Below are 8,397 nucleotides of genomic sequence, written 5' to 3' on the forward strand. Positions count from 1 at the left end.
GATGGCCAGAGGGAAGGGGTGGATGGGGCCTGGGTGAAAGAGGGAAAAGGTGGGAAATAGGGACATCTGTAATAATGTCAACCATAAAAATAAAGAAAAAAGTACAATCCCTTGCAATGGAAACTCAGTTGACAAACACATAAGCTTAAACTCATTAATAATTTCAAAAATGCAAAGTAAAATTCATGAAATAACATTTTTTTCCCTACCAAGTTGGCAGAAATTCCAGTCTGATGATATCAAATGTTGTCAAGTATCTAGAATGATGAGAACTCTCCGACAGAGGTCATGGAGGAAGTGTAAATTGGCACAAACACCTTGGGGAAAATTTGGCAATATTTATTAAAATTGGACATATGTGTATCTAAGAATCTAATGGTTTTCACACCAGGGCTACTCAAGGGATTTGTAAGCATAGAGTCTTAACTATATTGACCCAAGAGCCTGCCTATGTTCACAAAGCCCTTTGCATCCACACCCATCCCAAATCTTACTTCAGTGCATTGCTCCTGAGTTTAAAACCTTTGGAAACCAAACAAAATAGAAACCTCCTTTAATAATTATGTAGGGCACCATAAAGTCTTTGGTCTTCTAGTCTTTCCTGTATTACACACATTTCTCTTAAGAGTGAAGCTTTGTTTTAAAATGGAATATTCCATTACATGGTAGAGGGTGGCAAAAATGATAACAATGTTCATTTAACCATTTTGGCTCTATTATTTCCAGACTAATATTAAAAACTGCAAGTCTATTGAGGGGATGGGAGGGAGGAGTTCATGAGAACAAAGGGCATGTAAAATATTTTTAATACTCTATGATTTTTTTCATGTATGTAGGAATAGGCAATTCTGTTAGGCTATCCTCAATATTTATGCCTAAAATGTATCAGTAGCTGGGGGAAAAAAAATACCTTTGAATAATCAGAGAAGTATATGTTAGTGACTCTGAGTTTTTTAAATGCACCTAATATGTTTCTCTGGAACTACCAACCTGCCCAAAATAAGTTGGATAAAAATCCACAAATAAAACGTGTTCATAATTTCTTTCTGATTTGGTCTGTGCTCTTTAATAAAGAGTTAAAAAGCACATTATAAAACAATATTATTCCCCTGACTAGGTGACTCAGTTGGTTGGAACATTATCCTGTACACCAAAACGTTGTGGGTTTCATCCCTTGTCGGGGTGCATCCGGGAGGCAACTGACTGATGTTTTTCTCTCACATCAATGTTTCTCTCTCTTTCCCCTTTTTTCTTCCTAAAATCAATAAACATATCCTCAGGTAAGGATTTTTAAAAAACATATTATTAAACATATATTCCAGTTGAAGTTATTTTTAATCTAATTATATTTATGAAACAATGCTTTACATCTCTGTTAAAATAAATAAAATATAATTATATGCTTGTTTCTTGACCAATGAGTTTAGCACTAGGTAGCATTCTCTTTCTTTAAATACCAGAAAGTTATATCCTCAGGTATAGAAACTAATGGCATTATTTATGGTATTAATACTTGGTTCTAATTTAATTATTCCCCATAGTAGAAAACTGACAATCAACATATGCACACCAACATATGTGCCAAACAAACACCATGCTTTTTAAATCAAATATCTCACTTCAAAAATAATTTACAGTTTTAGCTAAACAGTACACTATATTATTATGTTAATGAGAAACAACATCTCAATTTATTTTCTTCTTTTTTTTTAATGCTGTAAAAAAAAAAAGGAAAGGGAAAAAAAAGAGAGAGAGAGAAGAAAGTTGCCAGAAAACTGTATGCATCATACTCTTTCAAACCAGCAAAATATGCTCTCACATACAATGGAACATATACAGAATTCTTTTCCTGTGAGGTAGAGAAATGCAAGTTCTTTTTCAATTTTTTGGATGGGTAAAATGTTTGTAATGATAATTCTCTTAAGCTACCACAGAGTGGGCCAGAAACACATTTATGGATTCTGGGGATGATGTGTACTGTTAATTCTCTGATTGGGTAAGCAGACACTCTAGCCAAAACTTAAAAAAAAAAAAAAAGAAAGAAAGAAAGAAAAGATGAACACAGAGATACAAGACAAAGGCGAATGAGACTTCTCTTATATCTTTGCAACATTTAGATGGAAATAAAATTGAAATACAGTCCACTCTGCTTTTAAAGAGGCTTTGGTGCAGCTCCCAAATCTCGATTGCTTGACGCATTCTCCTATGAGAATACTCAGAAGGTGTCTTAAACAACAAACCTGTTTTTAGTGGTGGAGCCGCTCTTAGTAGCTGTGTCTGCATGGGACTGATAACTAATCGTCATCTTTGGAGGAAGTCCTAACCTTTCCTTGTATATCCGCCCTATATATGTAACTGCATCTCTGTTTTCACATTCAGTAGTCCATATTGCTACCTTATCACCTTTAGCTCTAACATTAACAACAGCTCCAAACACATCATCACTGTAGTCGTCAAAAGATTCTCCAATAAGGCACAGCAGTGTCGCTAGCGAAAAGTGATCAAGGTCGTCTCTGCTGTTTGCTTAATGTTATTAGCCATCGTCCTCCTCGTTTGTTTTTCTCTTCTTCTCACATAGGCTTAATACCATCCTTAAAAAGTGAGTAGTCACAGCCAGGCATTAAATTACTAGACAACTGGATATGGTTGTATAGAGCCCAAAAGTCTTCAACAGTATCAAACTCAGAGATCAGCCAAAGGTTTGCTTGCCAAGTTTTGCTTTTATCATTTTAAAAAAACCAGAGTGCCCATTTGTTCATAAAGGATGTTTAATATAGTGTTTTGGGTTAGCAACCTCCTGGTTAGATTCTGTTTTCTCTTCTTCTGTCGGCGGGGGTTGAGGGGTGGGGTAGGTAGAGGGGTGGATTAGGAGTAGGGGTGGTTTCTGGTTCCACGGTCGCCATCTTAGATCTATCTCTCAATTCATTTTCTTTTTGCATAATGATTATAAAGGAAATAAATTAATTATATCTACATCATTTAAATCTCTACAATATGCATTCTGAAATTTACTTCTCAGTAGTTTCAGTAGCATTTAGTATTCATTTAATATTAAATTAAAGAAATACCTAATGAGATTTTTTTACTCACATTACCATTTATTTGAATTTAAAATGAAGGTAAATTATTTGTGTCAGAAAATACGTTTTATTTTGCTGATAGATTTAACAAAAGGTATTGATTTTGTCAATATAGGGAGGATATTTTTATGAATTAGAGGAGATAAATCTGCAGCTTCAGTGTTTTGATAAAAATATATTTTAAAATGTAGTAAGATAGCCCCGGCCAGGTGACTCAGTTGGTTGCAGCATCCTCCAGTACACCAGAAGGTTGCCAGCTCAATTCCAGTCAGGACACATTCCTGGGTTGCAGGTTTGATCGCGAGTCAGGACATATGAGAGGCAACCCAATCGATGTTTCTCTTGCATTGGTGTTTCTCTCTTTCTCTCTCTCTCTCTCTCTCTGTTTCTCTCTCTCTCTCTCTTTCTGGATAAAAGACTTAAATATAAGCCACAGCACCATAAAAGTCCTAGAGGAAAACATAAGCAGCAAAACTTCATATATCCCCTCAGCAATATTTTTGCCGATATATCTCCTAGGGAAAGGAATATAAAGGAAAGAATAAACAAATGGGACCACATCAAATTAAAAAGCTTCTGCATGGCTAAAGAAAACATCAACAAAATGAAAAGGAAACCAGCTGTATGGGAGAATATATTTGCCAATGATACATCAGAAAAAGGTTTAAGCTCCAAAATATATAAAGAACTCATAGGACTCAACACCAGGAAGACAAACAATCCAATTAAGAATTGGGCACAGGACCTGAATAGACACTTCTCCAAGGAGGACATATACAGAATCCATAGTCATAAAAATAATATTTGATGATAAATTACTAGGTGGTACTTGGCATATAATTTGGATGGAATTGAAAGAATTGGATAAAATTGTTATAACAAATACCTTTTTTTCCCATTTATATATTACCATAAATAAGTCTTCTCAGCACTTACCACAATTAAAAAGGTAGGGGACAAGAATAAAACCAATGCAGAAATCTGTACTGTTTTAGCATTAAGCCATTTATCAATGGATACATGAACTAATTTAGAGAAAAGCATTTTCAATGAAGTTTAATTTTTCTGTTTAATAAATTATAAAATAATAATAATTTTATAATAATTTTGTTGTCTTGATCAATTGTGTAACAATAACAACTGCAACAACTCTAACTAGAAGAAAGTTTAAACATATTCTTGTGATTTCAGGAAAAAAAAACATATTTTAAAATTTCAATTTTTATCCACAATTTTTCAAACAGAGGTATAATAGGGTAGTCAAAAAGAGGACTATCTGGCATGAAAATATATCACATGAAGAAAAAGTTCTGTAGGTCATTTGGAATGAAAAGGAGAAAAAGAAAAGATTTAAATTTTTCATAGGAAATTATGCATGCACTTTCCAATAAATTATGATTGTTGAATCAAATTGTTTTGGTATTTAGATTCCTTTGGATACACTTAAAAGAGTAATAATGTTATTTTAAAGTGTCAATATTTACAAAATCCCAGTTTATCTTTTAGAACTGGTTTAACCCATGTTTTAAATAGTTAAATACCTATGTTAAACTGTGTGATGGGCACATAGCTTTTCTAGATTCTTCTAAGGGTTATATAAGAAATAAATATGACTTATAGATTGAACTGTGTCCACCCAAAATTCATGTGTCTGAAGTTATAACCCCAGTATCTCAGAATCTGACCTTATTTGGTGATAGAGCCTTTATAGAGGTAATCAAGTTAAAATGAGGTCATTATGGTGGGCCCTAGAAATATCCTTAAAAAAAAGAGAAATTTGGACACAGAGACAAGACAGAGTAAAGACAATATGAAGAGATACAAGTGAAACCAAAAAAGTCAATGTTTGTGCTGTCTATTACTACCAGAACCAATAAGTAGAGACAAGGATTGAATCTTTATGGGTGCTTTATTCAGACGGCAAGCAATCTAAGAGAACTGCAGTTTATATACTATAAAGACCATCTTATATCTCATCTCAAGCCAACATTTATTATAAGAAGAAGAGGGTAGGTAAGAGGTTTGGAATTCAGAGAAAAAGATTAATCAGATAAAAGCTGCAATCCAGAGATTCTCCTAGAATCCTTTTATCTGCTGACCTGTGATTCTTTATCTGCATCTCTAGCTTGGTATTCTCTCCAGGGAGCACAATGGCTCAGATAGTTTACAGTCCTCCTGGGGCAAAAAAGTTCACATTGCTAGTGGGTCTCTGGGAGTCAGGGTAGGTTCGGTCATACATTCTAGCTCCTGGAATAATAGCTTTCTACATGCATTAATTACTAAGCCTATTAACTATAATTTAAAGCTAAAAATGTTTAACTTTTTGAGTTTCCCCATCATAGGGAGAAGATGGCCATCTATAAGCCAAAGAAAGAGACCTAGAACAGATTCTCCCTCACAGTCCTCAAAAGGAACCATCCTTGTGAACACCTCAATCTCAGACTTCTAGGCTTCAGAGCTGTGAGAAATAAAGTTCTATTCTTTAAGCCACCCAGTCTGTGGTACTTTCTCACAGCAGTCCTAGCAAGCAAACACAAAGGCCATTCTCTGGAAAAACTCTCACACTGTATATAAGGAGGCAAAGGGACATTTATTGCCTCATTCTTTGCATTAGGGGCAATTAATTAAATACAGTGTCCCAGGCATTCCCTGTTGAGTGCCAGGAATGAGTTCCTGGAAATGGGAATGCAATTCTAGGTCCTTCTGGCATAATCCCTTTGGAGACTTGCTCCTGGCATCCAAAATTAACAAATGGCATTCCTTTCTCTTCAAATGCTCTGAAGTCATGCATACATAACTTGAGCCATAGTTTTCTTTAACTTTTTTCCATGCAATTATTTGTCACTCGTTGAGGTTGCAGTGATATTCTTGACACACTTCACAATGTTTAAGGACTTCTACCAGCTACTAAACAGCAGGCTAGTTTTTACCCTCCACTATATTCTTAAATGTGCCCCCTTTTCCACATCCGTAAGACAGCTTTTAAAATCCAACATGATTTCTCTTCTTTGTTTCATTGCAGCAAGCCCAGTTCTATTTCCTCATATTTGGGGGGCGCAAAATTGGCAGAATCTAAAATAAATGATAGAATCATAAACAGAGAATACATGCATTAATGTGATAAATGCTCAAATGAATAGATAGAGTGGTAAGTGATAAAGTGAGAGTAGTAAAAGACCAAGTAGAGTCGTTGGGAAGGGGAGAAGTAAACGAAGTCTGTCCAGAAAGTATCCAGCCATGTAATATGAAAAAGAGAGACATTTATTGAAGAAGATACAAGATACAAAAAACATTGTACATAGGACAATGATGCCTCAGTCCCCTTCCAAGTGGGTACCTTGGGACTTCACACAGTCACCCACTGTATTTTTATGAATCTCATCAACAGTCTGAAATCTCTTCCTTTTCAAAGGTGATTTTATAATAGTTTTGGGAAAAGCCAGAAGTTATAGGGCACCAAATCTGGGCGCTAGAGGGGCTGAGTCACCTGGGTGATTTGATTTGTCATCAAAAAACTCTCCATGAGACGTGATGCATGAGCAGGTGCCAATCACCAGGCCCATAGCTGTGGCCTTCTGAATCATCCGAAAAGTTTCCATGGAGGAATGTTCAAGATTAACGCAAAATTTGATGCAGATTTGTTGCTATACTCACTCAGTCGATTTGACTGTGACTGCCACACAATACATATGCTCACACAATGGAGTCTAGTGCCCCCACTGGCTAGTACAATAAAGCTGTCATTGTTCATGCATGCACATTCCAGTACACTCTATTTGACTGTCAGGTTACATCAATATTATGCAAACCATTCTTGTTTTATTAACAATGGCTGGACTTTTCCTGGACTGACCCATAGGTATTATTATAAAAATTTAAACTTCAAATTTGCTATATATTTTTTAATTCTCATAATAAAATATGGGCAAATAGTGAAAATATAAATCAAAGAGCAGCTACAACATAAACAGTACACATTACAGAACACATCTAACTCAAGTGACCAACATCAACATCAAGTATGATGTCATATTGATAACATGTGTTCTTGATATGGTATGATGAGAATGTCACTTTATCTCTGTGATTTTCCATGCATAAATAGAAAACCCCAGCCTAATGATGAAAAAAAAAAAAATCAGACAAATCCCAATTAGGGGATCATCTACAAGATATCTGTCCAGCAAACCTTTTGTTTGTCAAAGTCACCAAAAACAAGAGCAGTCTGAGAAATCTTCACAGCTAAGAGGAGCCTCAGGAGACATGCTGACTGAATACAATGTGGTATCCTGGATGGGATCCTGGAACAGAAAGAGATATTAGGTAAAAATTAAGAAAATCTGAGTGAAATATAACCTTAGTTAATAATAATGTATCAATACTGATTCATTAATTTTAACATACTTGTAACATACAAATGTAAGATGTTAACAACAGGTGAGACTTCCAGTCAAGATGGAGGCATATGTAGACATGCTTCACCTCCTCACACAACCATAAAAAGAATCATGACCAGATCTCAAAAACAAATAATATCCAGAACTGTCAGAAAATTGATCTGTATGGAAGTCTGACAACAAAGGATATAAAGAAGCCACATTCATCCAGATGAATAGGATGGACAGAGTTGTGGAGACAAGGTGGAAAGGCAGTGTGGTATGGAGAGGAAATGGCAAAATGAACAGTCCTACATTCATATGTGGTGGATAAAAATTAAGAGAAATACCTTGGGAGCAACTGGTCCCATTCCCAGGCCAGACTGCACAGCACCAGGGATCCAGCACATGGGTGATAAACCTCCATTACCTCTGACTGTAAAAACTAGTGGGGGTTGGGGCAGTGAAAGAAAGAACCAGATTTTTTTCCACTTAAAGGGCCTGTACAGGCTTAGAATGTATGCAAACCTCATGGAAGCAGCTGGAAGGGTGCCAATCACATATCAGGAGTGGGTGAGATGACTGGAAGTGGAGCGAGTGCCAAAAAGACCTCCAGAAGCCAAGCAGCAGCATTTTCCCCTCTCTAAGCCCTCCCTCCCCACCACACACAGAGCAACACAGCAGTGAAGCAAGTTGCCCTACCCTTGCAACTACCTAAGGCTCTGCCCCACACAATTTACAGGTGCCTTTTCTACATAGACCATGCTACTAAAACAGGGAGTAAAAGCATCTCTACTTAGTACACAGAAACAAACACAGGGAATCTGCCAAATTGAGGAGGCAAAGAAATGTGGCCCAAATGAAAGAACAGAACAAAGAACTAAAAGAGGCCTACCCACCCACCAGTGTAGGGGAATGTCACTGGCCCATGCACCACCCCC

The 8,397-nt window shown here is 36.3% G+C and overlaps 1 pseudogene; it reads right to left on the minus strand.

The window, feature by feature from the left end:
* Window positions 1-2,227: 2,227 nt before the first annotated feature.
* LOC150015430 (eukaryotic translation initiation factor 4E pseudogene) lies at window positions 2,228-7,866 on the minus strand (annotated as a pseudogene).
* Between the last annotated feature and the right edge of the window lie 531 nt (window positions 7,867-8,397).

Source organism: Furipterus horrens, unplaced genomic scaffold, assembly GCF_987537825.1.
Source record: "Furipterus horrens unplaced genomic scaffold, mFurHor1.1.pri manual_scaffold_3, whole genome shotgun sequence".
Taxonomy (NCBI): domain Eukaryota; kingdom Metazoa; phylum Chordata; class Mammalia; order Chiroptera; family Furipteridae; genus Furipterus; species Furipterus horrens.